At 43.2% G+C, this 13,074-nt stretch overlaps 1 pseudogene; it reads left to right on the forward strand.

The window, feature by feature from the left end:
• Nucleotides 1-9,040: 9,040 nt before the first annotated feature.
• LOC113891855 lies at nucleotides 9,041-9,907 on the forward strand (annotated as a pseudogene).
• The last annotated feature ends 3,167 nt before the right edge of the window (nucleotides 9,908-13,074 follow it).

Below are 13,074 nucleotides of genomic sequence, written 5' to 3' on the forward strand. Positions count from 1 at the left end.
CAGAGCAGGTAGGGATTGAAGAGGTGATGAAGGTGGCTTAGGGGCAGCTTCTCAGAGAAATACGTGTAGGTTGAGGTTCCCCTGGGGAGTCAAGGTTAAGGTCATTGTAAGCAAAGGGAACAACATAAGTGGAAATGCCAGGGCCAAATCCTTCTATACCCTTGAGGAGGGAGCTCTTTCTACCAACAGAAATAACTGGACCGGGTGAATACCAGTCTAGGCAGTACAGGGAGCCCATGGGTTTCCTCGTCTAAGATAGCCAGACTAAAGGAACTGTGTGCCCTGGACCTAGTAACTCAGGTGTCAAGGTCGCCATCTGGGGGCATGGATCCAGAGACGTGAGCAGAGAAAGGGGTCCCTAAAGAGAAACAGGTGAGAATGAGTGCAGAGGCAGGGACCCCCAGGGTACTGTGTGATCCCAAAGAGAGAGAGAGAGAGAATGCTGTCTTTCTAGGACCCAGTTCTAGAACTTTGTGAAATTCAACCATTCTTATGGGTCTTGAATTCGGTGAAATATTCTCGATTCCTTTGAATAAAGTCCCTTTAATTTAAGGCTGTGGGAGGGGGATTGTGGACAGGGCACCAGTGAACAAGAGACACTGACCAGTCCTGGGAAGAAGTGGGCTACCCTGCCCCCTGGTCTACAGTGCCCACGACAGGGGTGATCACAGACGGACTCGGCATTCATCATCACCAGACGGAAGTCAGAGGATGATAGGCAACAGGATTGGATTAGGGACCCAGGGGCTGAGTTCACCAGAAGGTCTTCACACTTCCTCATCAGCTTTTTACAAAGATAAAAATCTCTGAAGCACTTGCAGTTTCTCTAGAGAAAGACGTGAGATAAATACAAGTTATCATGCACAAAAGGGTCTTTCTTCTTTATTATAAAGCCATCGGAAAGGAATTGCTTTTCCAGGCCACAAGAGAGCTGCAGCCGTATCTCAACAGGTAACCTTGAAAATCAGACACAATAACTGTCCCTTTGCTGAGTTTTTCTTCCCTAACCCCCCATCCCTCCAAAAGCGCACTTCTCCATTAATACCTTTTTCCTATAATGAGACTGATAACACCTCCTTCTCTGCAGACAGAGCCATCATGGCTGCCAGTGAGGCTGGACCCTGCCCAGCTGTCAGCTCAGCACCCATCACTGCCTGAGCCACGCTGCTGCTGGCTTCTGGGGAGAGCACGCGAGCCAGAGAAAGAGAGTTCTCATCTGTCTTTTCACAAAGACCAGCCTCCTGAGCTAAAGTTTATCTATAGCAGCTTAAGGAATTCTGCTTTTAAAAGCAGAAAGGAAAAGCCCTTCCTGTGTTATATCATTTCTTCACATTTCTTTCTGTGGGGACAGGATGTTGGTGTCAATAAAACTGTACTTAAATATTTCAAATCTACATTGTCAACCTGTAGACCTATAGATGGACACAGGTGAAGAAGAAGGAAACATCTGGTATGAGGTAGATGAGGGTGTCTAAGAGGAAGTCACTGGATAAGTGGGCTTCATAGAAGCTGAGGCCAAAGTTTGAGGAAGGGAAGGATAGAGATCTGAATTGAAGAGCCCAGCAAGCATGTTCTTGGAACTCAAGGATGCTGAGGGAAAACTCCACCCTGGGGGCTGCTACAGCAAGAAGCTATCCCCTCAGGACATGTTCTCTGACTGTGGATCTCCTCTCCAGTTGAACTTCCAAATAATTCTGTGGCATCTGTTGGGCAGCCATGAAATTAAAAGATACTTGCTCCTTGGAAGAAAAGCTATGGCAAACCTAGACAGCATATTAAAAAGCAGAGATACCACTTTGCCGACAAAGGTCTGTCGAGTCAAAGCTATGATTTTTCCAGTCATCATATACAGATGTTAGAGTTGAACCATAAAGAACAAGAATTGATGCTTTTAAACTGTGGTGCTAGAGGAGACTCTTGAGAGTCCCTTGGACTGCAAGGAGATCCAACCAGTCCATCCTAAAAGAAATCAGTCCTGAATATTCATTGGAAGGACTGATGCTGAAGCTGAAGCTCCAATACTTTGGCCACCTGATAGGAAGAGTTAACTCATTAGAAAAGACCCTGATGCTGGGGAAGATTGAAGGCAGGAGGAGAAAGGGATGACAGAGGATGAGATGGTCGGATGCCATCACTGGCTCAATGGACATGAGTTTGAGCAAGCTCTGGGAGATGGTAAAGGACAGGGAGGCCTGGTGTGCTGTAGTCCATGGGGTCACAAAGAGTCAGACATGACTGAGCAACTGAACAACAGATTTATTGGGAAATACAGGGTTTTGAGGAGTCCTGGTTCGTGGAGACCTGCTGAGAGGCCCTCCCTGTGAAATGGCTTCAGGAAGTAGCTGGACCACCTGAATGGTCTCCAGCCTCTGAGTCTCATCACGCCAGCAGTGAGACTCAGATGTAACAGTCTCCCATGTCTGATCTTTCATCCCAGGGACATTCCAGAAGACTGAGATAATCTTGAGGACATTCCTCTGGTCCACACCAGTCACATGGGGCACCAACCATAGGGGCTTGGTGTCCACAGGCACATGCTCAGATTTGTTGCCATTTGGAGTTGAAAAGCCACCAGATTCTTCAAATGCAACCCTCTACATATCCTATATTTAATAGCACAGTTGAAACATTTGGCTGTCACCTATTGTTCTCCACAATGTTTGCATTTTATACAGTTAGGCTGTCACTGTTAGAACCTAATTTCTGTCTAGCTGGCCCCATGGGAGACATGGCACTGCCTAACTTGAACTTGCCCACCATACTGGAGGAAGTTTGGCCTGAACAAGTTCTCCAGAAGGGCTCCTTGGGTCACATCACCTCTTACAATTTGATTTGAGGTGAGTCTGGGTTCTGTGCTTCAAAAACAGCATTATTTAGAAGACCGTCTACCTATCTGTTACCTACTGTTGCCTAATTACCCCTCAACTTAGCAGCTTTAAACAGTATCTCACAGTTGGTGTGGGTCAATAATCCAGGCATGGCTTCGCTGGGTGTTTCTGCCTCAAGGTGTCCACGGGCTACAGTCAGGGTATCACCAGGGTTGCAGCATCTCAGGGCTCAGCCAGGGAGGGTGCCCTGCTTCCCAAGTTGACCCATGGGGTTGTTGGCTAGACTGTTTCCTTGAGACTGTTGGACCGAGTTCCTGGCTGGCTGTTGGCCAGAAGCCTCCCCTAGTTTCTTGCCCCAGGGGCCCCACAAGAGAGCCGCTTACAACACAGCATTGTTTCCATCAGAGTGAGCAAATGACAGCCTTAAAGAGAATTCAGGAGATAGAAACCACAGCCTTTGGTGACTTAACTCAGAAGTGACATCCCATTAGCTGTGTTGAGATCTGTTCACTAGAAGCAAATTGGTGGTCCAGTGGCTAAGACTCCACACTCCCAATGCAGGGGGCCCAGGTTCCATCCCTGATCAAGAAACTAGATCCCACATGCCGCAACTAAGTGTTCGTATGCCACAACTTTAAAAAAAAAAGATCTTGCGTGCCGCAACTAAAACTTGATGCGGCCAAATAAATACATAAAACTTTTTTAAAAAGCAAATAGAAGAAGTAAACTGCTAAGTGCTCCCATGCTCTAGGGGAGAGGATTCAGAAGGACATGAATCCAGCAGATGGAGGTCATTTGGGGGCCACAGTGGAGGGGGCTTACCACGGACCACCTTACCTAATACCATCTTCATTTACATGTCTCTGCTACAGTGATTGTCCAAAGTAAGAAAAAAACAAAAACTCTTTGATCAGATTGTATCTTTGCAGTGGTCAACCGCCCCCACCAAGCTTGTGCTCAAGGGGTAGGTAGGCCCCGGTGGCCATGTCTGTATATTTGACCTCCCTTCATACCACATCTGCTGGGAAATCTGACCAAAGATGGGCCAATCAGATTCCTCTCCAGGGAATCAACTAGGAAAGCGGTCCCCAACCTTTTTGGTACCAGGAACCTGTTCCATGGGAAATAATACTTTCATGGACAGTGAAGGGGGATGGTTTCAGGATGATTCAGCTGCATCACATTTATTGTGCACTTTATTTCTAATACTATTACATCAGCTCCACCTCAGATCACTAGGCATTAGGTCCCAGGGGTTGGGGACCCCTAATTTAGGATACAAACGAAGTTAAACTGAATGATCAAGCAGAAGCTAGGCCAGAGCCTGAGGACGAACTGAACAAAGCCGCCCTCAGACTGCAATTATCAGAGGATGGGAGCCAGGCATGAGCAGAAGGAACCGGCCTGCAGGAGAGAGGCCAGAGAGTCTTGGGTGCAAATGGGCAAGGACGAGAGGTCGTGAGGCCCAGCAGAGACAGAAGCAGGGAGCCTGGCCTTCTTTCGCCCTTACCTGTTTATTCCGTCTCTGCAGGGCGCCCTCCCACCCTCCACTGGGTCAGCCTGAGTGGACTTTGTTTCTGAGCCATCAAAGTCTGCCTCAGCCAAGTCCTTCCCAGTCTGTTTCATCTTCTGGAAAATAATTAATATAATCAGTTCAATCTCACCCCAGAAATTGACCTTTGAGATAGCAAACTGTGTGCAGAGCAAAGCACATTTTTTTTTTTTTTTTCAAAGCACAGGTGCTATTCAATGCATTTCTGTAGGCCTGTATTGAGATGGGGTTAGAGTTGGCTTCCCTGGTGGCTCAGACAATAAAAGAATCTATTTACCTGCAATGCAAGCAACCTGGGTTCAATCCCTGGATCAGGAAGATCCCCTAGAGAAGAGAATGGCTACCCACTCCAGTAGTCTTGCCTGGAGAATTTCATGGACAGAGGAGCCTGGTGGGCTACAGTCCACGGGGTCACAAAGGGTCAGACGTGACTGAGCGACTAACACTTTCACTTTCAGAGTTGTCTAAGTGAACTAAAAGGGAAATGAAATTATGGAAATGGGAATTTGACTTCTCCAGCAAACTGCTCAGAGGCTGCTAAACTAGAACTAGAGGGACTTCCCTGGTGGTCCAGTGGCTAAGACTCTGAGCTCCCAGTGCAGGGTCCAGGTTCAATCCCTGGTCGGGGAACTAGATCCCACATGCTGTAACAAAAACTACCATATGCTGACAAGTAAGGATCTCACATGCAAAATAACAAACATTTTAAATATTTCCTTCTAGTCTTTTTTCATACATATATGAAGTGTGTGTGTGTATATATATACATACATACACTGGCACAGCTTAATTTAATTAATTAAATTGAAAAAACTAGAACTAGAGAGCCGACACACTTAGCCCTCCACACGGAGTACCATGTCGTATAAATATGTGCCACACACTCACATAAATATGCATTCGTGAGCTCTCATACATAAGTGGCCACACCACACTTTACAAACTAGGAAATGATTCCCAAGTATATAGCAACTTCTCTTCACTTCTTGCAATATATCACAAGACATGTGTACCCCTTGAGTCAGCTCCCATATGGATTCACTTTCCAGAGCACATTTTCGAAACATTCAACAGTCTGTCAATAGAGAAACCAACTCATCGAGTAGTTTACAGGACTCCCCCAGGCAATGCACGTAAATATTGCAAACAGCGAGTTTATACCGCCAACTCACTGTGGAAACCCAGAAGAATAAGATTTTACACATTCTCTTCCCAAAGGAAATCAGACTGAGTGTTAGAAGCTGGTATGGTACTGCACCCCCTTCATTGATGTAGCCTGAAAAAATTTCTTTTATATTTTTCATACAAATCATGATTTTTTTTAATTACAAAACTAATATGTGCTCACCATGAGGAATCTCGAAATTCTAAAAAGTACAGAAGAGAAAATAAGGGTGCTTATAAATGCAACCACCAAGAGACAACTAAGGCTTGTTTTTATGTATTTCCTTCTAGTCTTTTTTCATACATATATGGAAGTATATATATATGTATATATATATTTGAATAATATATCTACCTAGTATTATATAGCATGAGAAGTATGGGGAGAAACCTTAGCTTTCCAGATGGCGCTAGTGGTAAAGAACACGCCTGCCAATGCAAGAGACATAAGAGATGCCAGTTCCATCCCTAGGTCAAGAAGATCAGCTGGAGAAAGAAATCCACTCCAGTATTCTTGCCTGGAGAACCCCATGAACAAAGGAGCCTGGCAGGCTATAGTTCATAGGGTCACAAAGAGTGGAACATGGCTGAAGTGACTTTGCATGCATGCATGCATATATTCTAAACAGGTGAACTTCACGGTATGTAAACTACAGGTCAATAAAGCTGCTTTTTAAAAAATCATAATGAGTTACCACTATATATCTTTTAGAATGGCTAGTATTAAAAACAAAAAATAAATATTTTTTTAAACCCTGAAAATTCCAAGTACTAGTAAGGATGTGGAAGAATGAGAATCTTGGTGGGAGTACAAAATGATGCAGCCACTTTGGAAAAGGGTTTGACAGTTTCTTACAAAGTTAAACGTGTGCTTCCTGTAGTACCTGACAATCCTGCTCCTAGGTATTTACCCAGAAGAAATGACACAAAACGGCCACACAAAAACCTGCACACAAATGTTCATAACAGCTTCATTCATACTAACCTCAAACCGCAAGGACAGCAAAGTTCACCAGCAGGACAACAGAAAAACAAACTGGAATGCTTATTCAGTAGAATGCGTGGTAGCAACGTCAAAGAATTACCAATAGCAGCAACAGCAGACTTGAATCTCAAAACCATTATGCTGCCTGAAAGAAGCTCTACAGATAAGACTGTATTGTTCCATTTATATGAAATCCTAGAAAAAGGAAATCGAATCTATCACAAGAGGAAAAAGATCAATGATCACCTGGACCTGAGAGTAGGGGGGAAGCAATGGAAGGAAAAGAAGCATGAGGACATTGGGGGGAGTAATGGAAATATTGATTGGGGCTATGGTTACACAATGGTACACGTTTTTCTAAACTCACTATATTGTATACTTAAAATTGTTAAATTTTACCTTTTCAATGAGTCTTATTTTTTTTGCAAAAAGAGAAAACTCATCAAACTATACACTTAAAGTAGGTGCACTTTTTTCTATGTAAATTGTGACTCAATTAAGTTGAGCTTTTAAAATGGAAAAATATATATATTGTACTGTGCTCATTTTCATGGGCCATTAAATACTTTTCAAAAGTACCTTAGTTTGAGTATTACATAGCTGTACTATTCAGTGTTATCGATGTGCCACAACTCAATTAGCCAGTCCATAGTAGCTGGATATTTAAGTTTTGCTTTGTTTTGGTTTTTGCTGCTGAAAACAACATTGCAACAAACATCTGTGTGCATGAATCTTTGTGTTTTAGATTCCTAGAGAAGCAACTGTTGGGTCAAAGAGTAGGGATATTTTCAATACATTTGGAAGAACGTCTTCTTAAATCTGATTCCCTTAACTGTGGGGGTAGGAAGTCACAATGATTGAAGGAGGGTAGTCACTTTTTCCACAGCTCCTTTGTTAGTGGAGAGAAGTTTATATGAATTCCCACTGAAAGGAGCAGAGGACTAAAGAAGTCATGGGTCCTTGTCCTGGTCCAGTCACTTGACGTGTAACCTTGAGTCATTTTCCCTCTTTGCTGCTGCTGCTGCTGCTAAGTCACTTCAGTCGTGTCCGACTCTGTGCGACCCCATAGACGGCAGCCCACCAGGCTCCCCCGTCCCTGGGATTCTCCAGGCAAGAACACTGGAGTGGGTTACCATTTCCTTCTCCAATGCATGAAAGTGAAAAGTGAAAGTGAAGTCGCCCAGTCGTGTCCGACTCTTCTCGACCCCATGGACTGCAGCCCATCAGGCTCCTCCATCCATGGGATTTTCCAGGCAAGAGTACTGGCGTTTCCCTCTTTAAATACTGTTTAATCTCCAAAATGAGAGTAGTGACTTATGGTAGGTAAATATTTTCTGCACAGAGAAAAATAGGCACTAACCATAAAATAAACAATAGATAATTGAAAATAAAAACTTGTGTTCATTAAAATACATTATTAAGAGAGAAGACTAACCAGAGACTGAAAGAAGGTAATCACAAAACATGTATTCAACTAAGGACTTGTATCCAGAATTCCTAAAAACAAGAAGAAAACAAATAATAAAGTAGACAAAAGATATGAACATTCACTTCATACACACACAGACACACACAGAGATAAATATTCAAATCGCCATCATGCAGACAAAAATGTGCTCAATACTGTTAGTCATATAGGAAAGCAAACTAACACAAGATACCACTATATATCTAACAAAATGGATAAAATAAATAAGACTGACAATGTTTGTAAGAAGGTGGAGCAACAAGCACTCTTTTCCATTGCTGGAGGAAGTGTAAAATGTAACAGTCGCTTTGGGAAATCAGAAGTACCTGTTAAAATGCAATGGACTTGGACTCGGCAATCCTAACCCTAAGGACACCTGTACTCTAGAAAAAAATCAGTAAATATTATGTCATTAAAAGGCGCGTACAAGAAATTTCACAGCAGTTTTATTCCTAATAGCCAAAAATTTGAGAAACTCATATGTCCAGCAACAGGATAACAAATCAGTCGTGCTTAATGCATGGGGAAAGCTCTCAGACACAAAGTCAGTGAAAAGAAGCGAGACTTCAGGGACACATACTGACAGATAAGATTTGTATAACGTTCAACAGGCAAAACTAACCTCTGGTGGTAAAGTCAGAACAGTGGTTACTTCTGGTATGGATGGTGATGGCATGGACTAAGAAGGGCCGTGAGGGAAGAAGCTTCTGGGGTCAGGTCGTGCTCTGGGTCCTGCTCCTGGTGGTTGTTACAAAGGTGGAAACACGAAAAACTTCACTGAGCTGTCTACCTAAGGTGTGTGCACTTCCCTATAAATTGTTATAAGCTCCATGTGCTTCCCAGGTGCTTCAGCGGTAAAGAATTCACCTGCCAATGCAGGAAATGCAAGAAACGTGGGTTCAGCCTCTTTTTCAGCTCCCTCGAAGCTGCCGATTCCATCTGCTGCTGACCCAGAGCTAGAGAAGACACAGGGCCGCCACTGCCCCAGAAAACCCTGTTAGAGGCTATGCTTCTGTGAACGAAAAGAAGGGGCAGCGGTGAGCATGTCGGCCCTGAAGCCCTTGGTGTATGGAGGCCTGGCCTCCATCAAGGTGGAGCGCAGTACCTTTCCAATTGATTTAACCAAGACACGGCTTCAGATTCAAGGCCAGAAGAACGATGCAAACTTTAAAGAAATCAGGTATGGAGGAATGTTGCATGCATTAGTGAGGATAGGCAGAGAGGAAGGCCTGAAAGCACTATATTCGGGGATTGCCCCAGCGATGTTACACCAGGCTTCCTATGGCACCATCAAGATGGGTACCTATCAGAGCTTGAAGTGGTTATTTGTCGAGTGTCCAGAAGATGAAACCCTTCTGATAAATGTGGTCTGTGGGATTCTCTGGAGTCATATCCTCAAGCATTGTTAATCCAACAGATGTTTTGAAGATATGAATGCAAGCTTAAAGCAGCACCCTGCAAGGAGGAATGATAGGCAATTTCATTAACATTTACCAGAAAGAGGGAAAGACAGGACTGTGGAAGGGCATATCCCTTACCGCTCAGAGGGCTGCTACTGTGGGCTTCGTGGAGCTGCTGGTCTACAGCCTCACCAAGAAGCATCTGATTCTCTCAGGCCTGATGGGAGACACTGTGTATACCCATTTCCTCTCAAGCTTCACCTGTGGGCTGGCAGGAGCCCTGGCCTCAAACCCTGTCAATATGTTGAGAACATGTACGATGAATCAGAGAGTCCTCTGCGATGACAAACGCCCTGGCTACAAAGATACCCTGGATTGCTTGTTACAGACATGGAAGAATGAAGGGGTTTTGCTCTATATAAAGGGTTTTGGCTAAATTGGTTGGGAGTTGGTCCTTGGAATCTTATTTTCTTAGTGACATATGAGCAGTTGAAGAAACTGGATTTGTGACAAGTCAAGACTGCATGAGACATCCACTGAAAAGGCTCACTTCTGAAATAGTGAAGCTTCCTGTCTTTCCCACTGCTTCTCACTGCTTGGCCCACCACAGATTGAGGTGTGAGCAACAGGTGAGGACAGGATTAGCTCAGATCCCTGTGTCCTGGCATCGGACGCTCTGCACCAAACGTTTAACTGTAACATCCAGACACTAGTCCTTACCATTCAAGTGCCCTTCGACATCAAAGATAACAGAAAATGCATGTTTCTTGCTAAAGAAAAATTACATGATCAGGAACTGTGGACCATTTCCTTCAGGAGAAGAGTAACTCCTGGTGCATCTCAGTTCATAGCCAAGACTCCCAGACTGTTCTAAAGAAGCTCTTTGGAACCATGGGATAGAACCTCTGAGACGGTGTTACTGTTCCTGAGCTTTTGGGGGAGCTTTGGCTTCATGTCCGCTGAAGAAACTCACACATGGAGACCTGGTGTATCCCAAGTATAAACAGAGCAGGATAGAGATCCCTGGAACATTGCACTGCTTTGTAATTTCCTATTTTGGCAGGATTCTTTCACTTTATAACAAGTGACTTTTAAGCCTTTGACCACTAGACCTTTGTGAGGACTTGTTACAAAGTATTACCATCTAAACTCATGATGGTGTGAGAGGTTGGCTCGGAAGGTAGCAACGCCTGTGTTGTGGGGGGGTGTGTTTAAGCAACTTGGGTTCTGTCCTAGGTAATGGTAGTACTGGGTTAGCCAAAAAGTTTGTTCAGGTTGTAAGAGCTTAGGAAAAATCTGAACAAACTCTTTGGCCAAGTCAATGATTTGCTCTGTGATGTTAACAAAGTTTCTATCTCCCAATCTGTAAAATGGGGATAATGACATCTATTGATACTGAGTGTCAGGTGAGGAAAACAGTAGCTCCTACTGCTAGACTTACAGGATAAGTATTTTTACATCATGGTGTCATACAGCCATAATTCCAGAATAAATAGATCCTGTGTATGAAGAGTCATTTTATCATGGACTTCTCCCAAGCGAGGTCCTGTGATAAAACTCTTGTGAAAGAAAGAGGCTAACGTTCTATTATGTTTCCCTTCGTGAAACATGGCAAGTGAATCGAAGAGTTGATTTTTCCAGATTTCCTGGGTTTTACTTTAGTTCTGGTCACGTTTGTTAAAATATTTCCTGTCTTGGACTTCCTTATCAGTTTGGATGGAAAATACTTGCTTGAAATTTGAAAAGCAATATTTTTGTATACCTAGAGTCTGATAAGAGGTATAAAATAGCTTCTTTCTTTTCTTTCAAAGACAGGATATCATTCTTCTTTCTTGTCTTCGTCTTACTCTTGCAAAATAGAAAGTGACTCTGAGAGAGTCCCATGTCCTTTATATTTCTAGACGACATCCCTAGGAAAGGAAATATGTTTAACATTCACTTGGGTAACTTTGGTTCTACCCTTAGAGTGTGCTCACTCAGTTGTGTCCAACTCTTAGCCACCCCATGGACTGTAGCCCACCAGGCTCCTCTGTCCATGGGATTCTCCAGGCAAGAATACTGGAGTAGGTTGCCATTTCCTTCTCCAGGGGATCTCCCTGACCCAGGGATTGAACCCATGTCTCTTGTGTCTCCTGCATTGGCAGGCAGATTCTTGACCACTGAGCCACATGGGAAGCCCTATGAGAGTAACATTAAATACCTATTCATTGGGGCTCCAGGACAGTCACCTCTGCAGTATATGCATGCTCCCAGTCTGTCCAGCCCCTGGACTGCTTCCTCCTTTGAAGCAAAATAGAAGGCACACAGATTTTTCTTGGGGATTGGGCAATTTTCCTCCCGGTCTCCCTCACCTTGCCTTCTTTATTAATGCTGACTTTGAAAATAAGATTTTGTGAAGCAGGATTTCCATTCCAAAAAGAAGAGCTAAGGCAGGAACAGAGGAGATCAGAGGTGTTGATTGCTTCAAGACTCAGATGGAAATCTAGTTCTCACTGACCAGTTCCAGATGTGACACTAGAGAGCTGAGCCCCTTCAGGCCTCGTCCCTCCTACTGAACCATATCTTTAGAGAGGAGACTTCTCTTCTTACCAGAACATTCCACTGATGTAAGGGCTTTCTACAGAAAGGCTTTCACTTTTGAGTTTCTTGAGTTTAAAGGATGACTTTTTATGAGCCACTCTTTGCTTTTTTTCCCTTAATGTAGAAAACATTGTAAGTGTACATATAATTCCTAAAACAGTAGAAGCGAGTTCATTTTGAAGACCATGAAAAGATTGAATGTCATGCAATATTCATTATATAAGTTTTTTCAAATATGTACATGTTCACAGCAGGAAGAAAAGAAAACCAAACCTCCTTGTAAAAGGTTAGCATATTTTTAAGACAAAAATGTTTTTCTTCAGTGCAGACTTATTAAATACCTTATAGAACGAGTCTTAACCTGTTTTGATTTTTTTTTTTTTTTTTCTGTTTCCTGAAAGAGTAATGCAGTTGTTGAAGCTTCTAACCAAGAAAGAATTTGAAGGACTGGGAGACTTGGTCCCTTTGTCTTCAGGGCTGTGATTATAAATTCTCTCCCCCCTCCCCCTTGGGTATTGTTAAATGTAGCAGAGGGATTTTTCGCTTTTATAACCCAAATGAAGAAAGTGGATTTTTTTGTTTGCTTGTGGATTTGTGTAATCATTGATGGCTAAGTGTTGGCTGATTGTGATATAAAGAACGGCTTCTGTTTTCTGTATTTATTCATGCACCAGAAATAGTGTATATGATTACATAAAGACTACAAAAGTTTTCGTAAGCCTTTATATTTTGAGCTCTTTATTTAAACATTGCTGGAAAATGTGGCATAAACCTTGTTTCAGTATTTAATAAACTGTAGTAATATATAATAACCAAAAAAAAAAGGAAATGCAGGCTTGATCCCTGGGTTGGGAAGATCCCCTGGAGGAGGGCATGGCAACCCACTCCAGTATTTATACCTGGGAAATCCCAGGGACAGAGGAGCCTGGTGAGCTATGTCCATGGGCCCACAAACAGTCAAGGACGACAACAACCAACAAGCTCCATAAAAAATAAATGAATGCAAATTAAATACAATGAAAGCATTGGACCAGATGATAGTTAAGGTTTTCCCAACCTTGTAGGATTTCTTCACATCTTGTTCTCTTTGCATCTTT

Source organism: Bos indicus x Bos taurus, chromosome 4 (assembly GCF_003369695.1).
Source record: "Bos indicus x Bos taurus breed Angus x Brahman F1 hybrid chromosome 4, Bos_hybrid_MaternalHap_v2.0, whole genome shotgun sequence".
NCBI lineage: Eukaryota > Metazoa > Chordata > Mammalia > Artiodactyla > Bovidae > Bos > Bos indicus x Bos taurus.